Below are 12225 nucleotides of genomic sequence, written 5' to 3'. Positions count from 1 at the left end.
AAGTCCATGGGGTTGCAGAGAAGTCGGACAAGACTGAGCAACTTACACATTCACATTTCATATTCATAGTGGGAGATAGAAGTTGTACTACTAATTTGTCTTTTACTCAGAGGGGATGGTCTAGCATGCCCTTGGTCACTGGACTCCCCCCACCTCAAATTTTCCTGGTGTGGTTGAATTCAGTCACTAAATCATGTCTGACTCTTTGCAACCCTGTGGATTCCAGCATGCCAGGCTTCCCTGTCCATCACCCACTCCCAGAGCTTGCTCAAACTCATGTCCATCAAGTCGGTGATGCCATCCAACCATCTCATCCTCGGTCATCCCCTTCTCCTCCTGCCTTCAATCTTTCCCAGCATTGGGGTCTTTTCCAATGAGTCAATTCTGAGCATCAGGTGGCCAAAGTATTGGAACTTCAGCTTCAGCATCAGTCCTTCCAATGAATATCCAGGACTGATTTCCTTTAGGATGGACTGGTTTGATATCCTTGCAGTCCAAGGGACTCAAAAGTCTTCTCCAACACCACAGTTCAAAAGCATCAATTCTTTGGCACTCAGCTTTCTTTATGGTCCAACTCTCGCATCCATACATGACTACTGAAAAAACCATAGCTTTGTCTGTACTAGCCTTTGTCAGTAAAGTAATGTCTCTGCTTTTTAATATGCTGTGTAGGTTGGTCATAGCTTTTCTTCCAAGGAGCAAGTGTCTTTTAATTTCATGGCTGTAGTCACCACCTGCAGTGATTTTGGAGCCTTCAAAAATAAAGTCTGTCACTGTTTCCACTGTTTCCCCATCTTTTTACCACGACGTGATGGGACCAGATGCCATGATCTTAGTTTTCTGAATGTTAAATTTTAAGCCAGCTTTTTCACTCTCCTCTTTCACTTTCATCAAGAGGCTGTTTAGTTCCCCTTCACTTTCTGCCATAGGGTGGTGTCACCGGCATATCTGAGGTTGATATTTCTCCCGGCAATCTTGATTCCAGCTTATGCTTCATCCAGCCCGCCATTTTCTCCTGGCAATGTTGATATTCCAGGTTGTACTTCATCCAGCCCAGCAATTTGCACGATGTACTCTGCATATAAGTTAAATAAACAGGGTAACCGTATACAGTTTTTATGTACTCTTTTCCCAATTTGGAACCAGTCCATTGTTCCGTGTCCAGTTCTAACAGTTGCTTCTTGACCTGCATACAAGTTTCACAGGAGACAGGTAAGGTGGTCTGGTATTCCCATCTCTTGAAGAATTTTCCACAGTTTGTCATGATCCACACAGTCAAAGTCTTTGGCATAGTCAATAACGCAGAAGTAGACGTTTCCTGGTGTGATAGACCCCTGAATTTTGTGAGTTTCATCTCACCCTTTAGAGCATACTTTACTTTATCGAGGTTTCAGATTTACTAGTCACAGCTTGTACATCCTGTTTGATTAACATAATCTATCAATATAGTGATTTTCTGTAGAATGTCTACATGGTCTAGGTCTCTTTCAATCATAACAGAAGCAAGAGAGTTATAACCTAGGCTGTTAATGTTGTTTTTTGTTAGTTCCATGTTAATATGTTTTCTGATCCTGTTTTTTGGTTTTGTTTTTTTTTTTTCTTTTCAGTAGGGATGGTAAAGCAGGCACCCAGCTAATCACTGGATCACCTACCGTGCACCCAGAGCCATGTTAATTGAGTCAAGCAAGATGTCACAGCTGGTACTTGGCCATTGTCAGGGCTACTCCTTGGGTGAATTTGCTTTAGTCCTCTGTCATCTTGCAGTCTCTGTCTAAATTTTGCAGGAGCCAGAGTGGTGAATTAAATGGAGATAAGATGGGAGCCACTCCTCCTATGTCCTGTAAGATCTGTAAAAGTTTTACCAACCCCACCCACAAATCAGAAGCTAAGGGGTCTGAAAAAAGGGATTAACATAGCAGGCCTGAGACTGCTATCCTTAGAAAGGCCTGATTGTAGAATTGACTCTTGGCTAGCATCTGGGAATTTGGATTTCAGGAGGATTTCCATCATTCCCTAACTGATAAGAGGGCCTCTATGTGCCTTAACAGTTTGTAGACACAATGTGGTTTACGAAGAATACCTGCTTTCCTTCCAGGAGTCTGGAATTTGACAATGTTTTAGGTAAAGAGTGCCTATATAACCAGCCTCCAGTAAACCTTATACACTGAATCTTTCGTGAGCTTCCCTAGTAGACAGAATTTCATACATGTTGTCACAATTCCATGCTACAGTGGAATGACTCTTGGAGGCTTACACCTGATTACCTCCAGACTTTGCTTCCTCAAACTTCATTTCACCACACTTCTAACACTCAGGAGAAACAACGATGCCCATGCTCCCACATCCCTTACCTTCCTCCCAGCTGTACTTCCAATCACAGAAGTATACCCGATGCAAAGCAGGAGCTGGAAGAGATAAAACTGGCAGAAGAAAACATTGGATCAGGACCAGGAAACGCAGGAACAGCAGCCAGATACAACCTGTAATAAGAACTGCATGGGGGTCCATAACAAGCACCAGTAACTGCAGTTTAAGAGGAAATGCTGAGAACTTAGCACAATCAACAATTTCACACATATTTTTCAAGTTTCAGGAACTGAATGCCAGAAAATACACTAGGCACTAAATAACCAACAGAGAAAAGAGCAGTTCCTGTCCTCAAGGTTAGAGACTAGTAAGAAGTTCCAAAAGCAATAATCTGAGAATGCCAAGGAGTGCATTTCAGGAGGATGAGCTTCCTGGTGCCTTTCTCCTCACTGTGCACTGCTTTATTATTAATAGTAGATGCACATGTGCAATAGAATTCATACCACAACATCTTAAAGTTTATGTGTTTGAGTCTCAGTCTCCTTCTTTTAATATTTACCTCAGCTGGTGGCTCAGCTGCTAAAGAATCTGCCTGCAACACGGGAGACCTGGGTTGGATCCCTGGATTGGGGAGATCCCCTGGAGAATAGAACATCTACCCACTCCAGTATTCTGGCCTGGTGAAGAGTCAGACATGACTGAGTGACATTCACTTTTGCTTTTTAGGCACATAAATAAATTTATAGAATAGCCAATTTAACATCATAACCCATTGAGTGTACTGCTTTCAAAGCCCCATACAGTATTGTGAGGGATGCAAAGATGACAAAATGAAGGCATACGCAGCCTACAGGGGTGCACACATCAGAAGTAAGCAAATGACACATTTGCTTATATGACACAAACAGAAGTAAGCAAAGTGGCAGGACCGTGGCAGTTAAAGTAGGTGACTATGAAATGTATGGAGCCTCCAAGCTCCAAAATGGAACTCAAGTGTGTCGATGCAGACACTTTTAAACTTCTGTCACAGGCCTGGGACTCTATTAGCAGCCTCCTCAGATGTGAGAGTAGGAGACCAAACCACCTGGGGAAAATCAAAGAGACCTAGGTTCAAGTCTCAAGCCTGCCAGTTTACAGCATGTGGGACCTGGGCCAAGTTACCGAACCTCTATGAGCATTTACAAAGTAGAAAATATACCTTCCGCACCCTGTTGATGAGAATTATATATACCTGGTTGTAAAATACAGACCACACAATGAGCTTCCCATGCATTGTTTCTCTTTCTTTAAATCCTATGGCAGGATAATGGGGAAAGGAGATAAGAACAGGAAGAAGGGCAGAGCACAAGAGGGGAGACATGCTCTTGATGGGGAATAAAAGCAGTACAAGCCACAGTGGCCAGGTGATCTATCTGTGCCTTGAACAAACCTTCCCTCTCTCTGGCAGCTCAAGGACTAGCAAGGAACATCGTCCCACTGAAAGTCAAGAAAATTTTATTTAATCACATCCTCTCATGTCAACTCTGAAAAACCACTTAATCCATCTTAGATATGTCTCATTCACTCATTCATTCATTCATCCCATTTCATGAAGCACTTGAGACAGTGCTACTCATCATGTGGTTCAGAGACCAGTGTCCAACTGAAGGAGTTCGCATAAGAAAAGATGTCAGCTACATCGCCAAGCCCACTATTTGGTCAACATATCTTCATAGTGAGATTTTTCTCCATAAATAAAGCAATGTGTTTTTAGGATATATTTGTTTATTCTTTGGCCAGAGCATGCAAAATCTTCGTTCCCCAACCAAGGACTGACCCACACCCCTTGCACTGGGAGCATGGAGACTTAACCAATGGACAACCAGGGAAGTCCCACTGAAACCACGTGTTGATCTACATTCTAGGACGAGCACCTCATCTCACTCTGAACTGGCTACCTTGAGTTAGCACTGTCTCAGAGTATCCAGTCGCTTACTAAACAGATACTTTGAACTTACCCTTGGCTCCATGATTTGTGGTCATTTGACCACCCAGGAGTCCCCAACAGATTTGTGTCAGATAATAAGTTTCCCAAATCCTTGTGGTAGAGCTTGTGCTGTTGAAAAAAAATGCATGAGACCACATCTGACTCAGCAAATCTAGGTCTCATGCTTTTTAAAACAGATGTGTTTTATTAAACAGAGATAGTAAAGCATACTCTGTTAGTACAGGACACGAACCACAAATACTGGAGACGAGCACCTTGTGGAGACGGGCACCAGCTGCAGACTTGCAAAGTGTACATACGTACAATTTAATTAGAAGGACAGGGTACCAGTGCTTATAAAAGAGGTAGACTTTATAATGGTACAAAGTGTTGCCAGCCTATACAGCTGAAGGGAACTACCTCTGATATTCTGAGCATTTAAAAAAATATTTTGGCTGCCACTCTCTCTGTGACACTTGTGGGTTGGTCTTAAGAAGTAAGGAATGCCTTATTGCGATGCATGTTTCACCTTTCTGTGACCGTCACCATTATCTGGATATATCCTTGTTGAAAGGATACGACATGGTTTTAGCCAGCAATAAAATGTGGCTATCCAAAGGCTCCAGCCCACAAAGTACCATAGGGACCAGAAAACCAGAATGAAATGAAGATGTATTCTACAATTTAAATCTAGAAACAATTTCAGCAAGCTACTTTTAAAAGTTACTCGTGACAAATGCACTCTGCTGTTGCCCTATGGGAGGGTTGTTTATAAGAGCACAAAATGGAAAGGAACTCAAATTCCATCAGGCAGTGAATCGATAAATAAAACTATGGTGCACCCATACAAGGCAATAGTAAGCAACAATTCAAAAGAAAGAGATCCATCTATATGAATTGGCATGGGAAGAAAAGACATTTAAGTGAAAAAGAAATAATTTAGAAGGCAACTCAAAATATTAGCCCATTTATAAAACAATTTTTAAACCCACCTGCAAAACAATTTTTAAGTGTGTGTGTGTGTAAATACATAGAAAAAGGAATAGAAGGATATATGGCAAACTGTTAAAAAGTGATTAATCATTGGACTTCCCTGATGGTCCGATGGTTAAGAATTCACCTTCCAATGCAGGGGACATGCGTTCCATCTCTGGTCAGGGAACAAAGATCCCACATGCCACAACTACAGAGAAGGCCACACACTGCAGCAGAGTCTGACGGCCGCAACTAAGACCCAACGCAGCCTAAACAAATAAAGTGTTAAAGTGGCTGGTTCTATAGAGAAGGGAGAAGATACTTCCTGTAGGGTAGAGGGAGTGGGAAGAGAAAGAAGGTGCGGGGAGAAGAAGAGAGAGAAAGGAGAGGAAGGAAAAAGAGAGGGAAGGAAAGAACAAGTTTTAACAGCATTCTACAAATTTAAATCAAAACCATGCCATTTCTGAAAAAACTAGTAGCTGCTTGTCACCACCACACTCATCATCTCCTGGAGACACTGGTGAATGTTAGGTAAAAGTCTTAAATTATTACCATTTCCTGTAATTCCTGGATATTTCAAAGAATTCTCTCAAACCCCTGCCAGCTTAACTACTGCAGTTTATAGAAACCATTGTCTGGGTAAGTATGATGACAAGATTTTAATTAGCTTGCCTATGACTAGACACCTAGCAGAACCCTAAAGAAAACCCCTTCATTCCCTGTTGAGAACCTTCCCCTTCAGCTTTCCAACTGCCTCAATACCTCAGAAAATTTAAAAAAAAAACAAAATTTCAAAGTACTGCTGTGTGAGATTTGTGTGCACACGCTCACAAATCAATTTGCATGAATCCTCACGTGCTGCCTTTTCTTAGTTTTGTTTCAGATATCCGGGTTCTAGAGGAAACGTTTGTCTGAAACAGAAAGTTATTATTTTTCAAGAGTAACTATATTTAATATTTACATAGCCCCAGTCTCCATTGAAAGTGTTTAAATGGCATTAACTCACTTAAACTCACAACAACCCTGTGAGGTAGGCACTATTATTGCTCTCATTTTATAGAGGAGGAAACGAAAGTTGGGTAACTTGCCCCTTGGTCTTACAGCTTGCATAATGATACATACTCTCCTCAGTTCTACAAAGGGACACATTGTTATCAACCTCAATCTACAACCCAGAGATTTCAATTCAATAAACACTGAATTGCTCATTGAAAACACCTAAAGGCCAGACTTCATTCATTCCATTCAGGAGCTCCAACTGGGGCAGTTAAAGGTTGAAGGATAAAATGTGAACGCACCCCGTGTCTGAAGCTGGGGAAAGCCCATAGTGACTCATCACCGCAACCTGGATCTGTCTGATGCTACTGCCAGGCATAAACAGGGCAGCTGAGCACAGAGGATGAAGTCAGCTGACCGCATTCGTAGCCAAGACACTCAGGTATCCACAGCTTCCACCTGCGGGGGAGTCTGTCTAGTCATGCAGCTTCTCTCAGCTCTCAGGAAGAATGCACGGAATGATAAAAAGAATCATCTTAATTTCTTCAAATGCCTTACCTTACCCAACCACTGGAACTGACATAGTTTTCTACTCCCTGTCTACTTCTATAGTTTGTAATCAAATACAAGAGTATAAAAATTAATAGCTCTTCTTTCCATTTAACAAGCAACACTAGACTAGAAGTCTAGACTAGAAGTCTCGTGTTGCTTGTTAAATGGTTATTCTCTATGTGATTTGCTACCGTAAGACTGTACTGGTAATACTTTAGAATCTGTCTTACCATACCACATGCAGTGCAGTGTGTATGGCCTCAGGTATAGCTGGATCCACGGGGTCAAATGATGTCAGACTCTGCTATCTCTCCAGTCGGTTTTATTGAACAGACTCTCTCTTTGTGTAGGTGTCTCTCTCCCCAACTTCAAGTCCAAAGGCAAAATTTATGTGCCTCTTTTCCAGTCACTTATACAAAAGTTCCAGGATTGGTTTTGACTGGTCCCCAGTTGATTTGGCTTGAGTCAAATGCCCATCCCTAAACCAATTTCTATGGCCATAGAAAAGCGATGTGATTTGCAAGCGTAGGATACAGACAATCCTGAAGCCAGGGAACTTAGGCTAATCAGTAGTACTGATTAGATGTTGGGACAGATGTTGGGCTGAGTAAGCAAAAGATAATAAGCAATGGGACTTGGAGCAGTCTCTGAGAGGTATGAATAGTGGGGATATGGCTTCAGAGTGGAGGTTTTAGTAGATCTTTTCATGTACTTTGTCTACCAGGATAAGGCAGGAAGGTGTAGGAGTATTTTGGTCCTTATGATAGTGATAGATAAAGATGCCTTTAAATACACAATTTGGTTAACTGGGAAACATACAGAATCATTTCATCATTCTATTTGACCTAGAAATTAGATTCTGTCTCTGATCTTGTGACACTGGTTCTCCAACTCATCGTGGACCAGATTCATTCACATTCATTCATCTATATGCTCATGCATTCATGCAGGCCAGAAGAATCCAGTAAGGGTCTTCCATGTAGGAAGCACTGGGGTCACCCTGAAATCAGTGGCACCCTAGAAGAGGAATCTCCAAAAGAGCATCGGACCCCCCTCTCCCTATCAGCTGTCATTCTTCCCAACAGTAGGTCCATGGGGCTTTGACATCATAAACCCAAATACACCAATCACCCAGCTTAGATCATTATTAAACAATGATGCTTAAACAATGGACAATCTTGCTTCATCTATATTCCCACTCCCCATCCTCTGGTTATTCTGAAGTAAATCCCAGACAACATATAACCTGTAAATGTTTCAGCAACTATCTCTGAATCCATCTTTATCTTTTTGTTAAAATCATTTATCACCATCATATTTACAATAATTACTTAATATCATCAAATATCAGTGTTTACATTTCCCCAGTTGTATTTTCTTTAACAATTTGTTTATTTGAAGCAGGACCCAAATAAGGTCCAAATGTTGTAATTGTTTAGGTGTCTTAAATCTCTTTTAATCTGTAAGTTCTCCCTCTACCTCTTTTTATTTATTTAAGCCTTAAAAAAAAAATATGGTAACAACCAAGTCTTTTGTCCTACAGTGATGCCTGAATTTTCAGGACACTTTCACAGAGCCTTTATAAAAATAAGCTGACAAGCAGGGGGGTCAGAGTCCACCTAACACAGTGATTAGAGCATGAATTCTAGAGCCTAACTGCCTGTGTTCATATCAAGTTTCTGCCACTCAATAGTCACATGAACGAACCTCTCTGTGTCTCAATTTTTTCATCTTTAAGTGGGGTTCACAATAGTACCTTCTTCACTGGGTTATTTTAAGAATTAAATGGCTTGATGCATGCACAATAATTAGAACAGTGATGCATAGAACACAGCAAATGATATACAGATGAAACTGAGGGTCAGTCACACTGACAGGTCCAAGGTCTCACAGCTAATGGGCGGCAAGGCAAGACTAGAACCCTGATTTATCCCACTGGTTTGATACTGTTTCAGACCATTGATAAATGAGAGCTCTCACGTGGTGGGCATCACTCCGCCCCTGGCCAGGATGTTACTGCCTTTCTGTTGTTAAATCGCTGGGATGACTTTAGGAAACTTCTCCAGATCTCATCTCAGTCTCCAGATCTGCAAAGTGGTGGAGCTGGAGATATGTCTCAGGTGCCTGCAATCCCTTTTAGGAGAAATCCCAGCAGAAGACGCCCTTAGCAAGCCTAGCAGGAGAGTCATACAGTCTAATCCACATGGGCGCCGACCACAGAACCGCATAGATTCCCGGAAGGATTGTGTGCCCAGTGCTCCTGACACAACACGCCGATCCACCCCCAGGCCTCCAGGAAATGAGCCTCGGGGCGCTAGCGGCTACTCCTTCAGCCTGACTCAGGGGGCAGGCCGGTACCCATCGCTCCCCAGGTTATCCGTAATCCTGACTCACGAAGGCCCTGCTGGCAGCTTCCCGGCTTTTTCACACAGGTAAGGGGAACCCCTCCCCCAGACGGCTTCAGCGGTTTCTGCAGCAGGAAACCAGCCTCATTGGACTTAAGTGTGTCGCGCCTTTGGTTCTCTGAGGCCTGGCAGCAGAACAGGGACTTCATCCCTTCAGGACTGCGGCGGTGAGTGAGGCTAGGTGTTGCTGGTCATCCTCAAGCAGTCGTGCTGGGGTCCTTGAGCGTGTGATGGGCAGCTCTGCAGAGCGCCCCTCAAAGCCGCAGACGGACAGCTGCAGCCATCCAGCCATTCTCAACTTGTACGGTCTGAACGACAACGTGTAAATAAGCAAGGCGGTCAAAACTAAATCTACACACCAGCAGTAAATATATGTTCCAGGGACTCCCTGGTTGGTCCTGCTTCCCATGCAGGCTGCCTGGGTTGGATTCCTGGTCAGGGAACAAGATCCCACAGGCCACAACTAAGATCCAGCGTGGGGCTTCCCTGACAGCTCTCTGAAAAAGAATCCGCCTGCTAATGCAGGAGACACGGGTTTGATCCCTGGTCCTGGAAGTTCCCACAGACCATGGAGCAACTAAGCCCATGTGCCACAACTACCGTGCTCTAGAGCTTGGGAGCCACAGATTCTGGAGCCTGGGCACCCTAGAGCCTGCGGTTGCCAACAAGAGAAGCCACTGCAATGAGAAGCCGGCACAACGTACCTAGGGAGGAGACCCCTACAACTAGAGATAAGCCCACAGGCAGCAAGGAAGACCTAGCACAACCAAAAATAAATAAATTAAAAAATAAAAAGACCCTCCTCAGCCAAATAAATAAATAATAAAAGTTTTTTTAAAAGATATGTTAGGATTCTCTGCCAAATAAAAATTCAACGAGGAATACATGTAAATCCATGGCTGATTCATGTCAATGTATGACAAAAACCACTACAATATTGTAAAGTAATTAGTCTCCAACTAGTAAAAATAAATGGAAAAAAAAAAAATTCAATGAGGGACTTTCCAGGCAGTCCAAGGTTAAGACTCCATGCTTCCAAGGCAGGAGGCATGGGTTCCATCCTTGGTCAGGAAACTAAGATCCTGCAGGTTGCTCAATGCAGCCAAAAAATAAAAATAAAAAGAATTGTATGAAACTAAAATTTTTTGTTCCTTTTGAAGTTTTATTTATTTCATAAACTTCAGGACAACAAATGCAAACAGAAAGAAATTCTATTACCATTTTGATTTTGTTACTTATTTTCATCATTTCAAATGAAAGGTCATCAGAAATTCAATACAAAAAGAAAGAGGATCAGAAGAAATAATGCAAATGTCCATCATACAAAATGTTTGGCTCAATGGTTTGCAGTAAATCCATAAAACACAATACTGGCAGTAGTTACAGAGAATATGTGGAACTAATTTTATTGGAATGGCAATATGATTCTAATACAGAATACAAAGTGTCAACAGTATACGTAATACACACCCATTGGCGTAAGGTTATGGGTGTCTCTGCTTTGCAGCCTCCAGTGCTTCTTTATCTTAATACTCAAACCCCTTCCTGTCATTCCTTAATTAATATTTAATGTCCCTGGCAGACTAGACACTCCATGAGAGCAGGAACTCCATCGTTAGCCCGAGTACCTATACCAGGCCTAGACGTGACCCAGGACATGCAGTCAACAGAACCGAACGGTGGAATCTAAGGAGCTAAGCTTGTCCCTGCTTCCTTTCCAAATTGCTGACACATCGTTGACTTAACCATCTATTTCTAGAATTTTTGCCTAGGATTATCATCAAGTCTGTGGAATTTACCATTCTTCTAGTTGGTGAGTGTCTGCATTCTTATTCACTTTGATTCTCAGTTCGCACAGTCTCCCTCATTAGATTGCCAGCCTTTGGAAATCAGGGACTGTGTTCTGTTTTGTTCTTTCTGTAACAGCCAGGAAAATGTTTTGCTCAACCATTAGGCCATGGAGCGATTGAATGAGTTGGCAAGTATAAGCTCCTAAGAGAACAAAGAATTGAAGCCACTGTGATTTAGCTGCAGCCACAACAACTCCCTTTCTTTTTTTTTCACTTCTGTATTTTTATTCTTGTTATACCTTTTATTTAATATTCATTTGCACAGCCAGTGTGGGCAGGAAGAGGGGAAACAGGCTTTGGATTCACACATACTTAAAAATCTCAGCTCTGCCACCTCTCAGTGGTGCAACTTTGGATAAATTGCTTGAGTACTTCTCTGGGCCTTGGTTTCCTTGGTTGTAGGTAAAATGAAGATGATAATATTTGCCTCGCGAACTATGGACATTCAGTTATACAATGCAAGTTACATGCTTAGCACAGTGCCTGACACATAATAGGTATCAATAAATGTTATCAATATCTATATTGACACAGTAGAAGACATTCTCTTAGCCAGTTCAGCAGCTTAAGTGAAGCTTCCAGTCCTTATACAAAGCAGTCTGGTGGGTGCCCGCAGCATGTTGAACATTTGAAACCAGAAGCTTCTCTGCAGCGCCTTCATGTTTGCTCCAACTACCTGAGTTGTTTTCTTCCCCAAACCTGTTCTGTGCTGTTTGTCCTCAAACCTCTTTATGCCAGCTGAACTTGTCCTTGTAATTAAGTGATTTTTTTAACTAATTAATTTATTTATTTGGAATGGGCTGGGGAGGGAGGTGGAAGTGGGGTTCAGGATGGGACCATGTACACCCATGGCTGATTCATGTCAATGTATGCCAAAAACCACCACAATATGGTTAAGCAATTAGCCTCCAATTAAAAACAACTCCCTTTCTTGTGCCAGGCACTGTGGTTGGAGCTCTGTGTCAATTATCTCTTTTTTTCGTCACAACAATCCTCAGGGGGATATACTACAAGCCCCATTTTACCCCTGAGGCTTCAAGTCACCCACCTAGTAACAAAAGGAAACAGGGCTGGAGCCAGTTTTTCCTGACTCTGAAATCCATACCTTTTTTAACCTTTATTTTATTTAAGTATAGTTTATTTACAATGTGTTAATTTCTACTATATAAAAAAA

The sequence above is a fragment of the Muntiacus reevesi genome, chromosome 22 (assembly GCF_963930625.1).
Source record: "Muntiacus reevesi chromosome 22, mMunRee1.1, whole genome shotgun sequence".
NCBI classification, from domain to species: domain Eukaryota; kingdom Metazoa; phylum Chordata; class Mammalia; order Artiodactyla; family Cervidae; genus Muntiacus; species Muntiacus reevesi.
The sequence above is the reverse complement of the archived record's forward strand: the minus strand, read 5'-3'. Positions refer to the sequence as shown.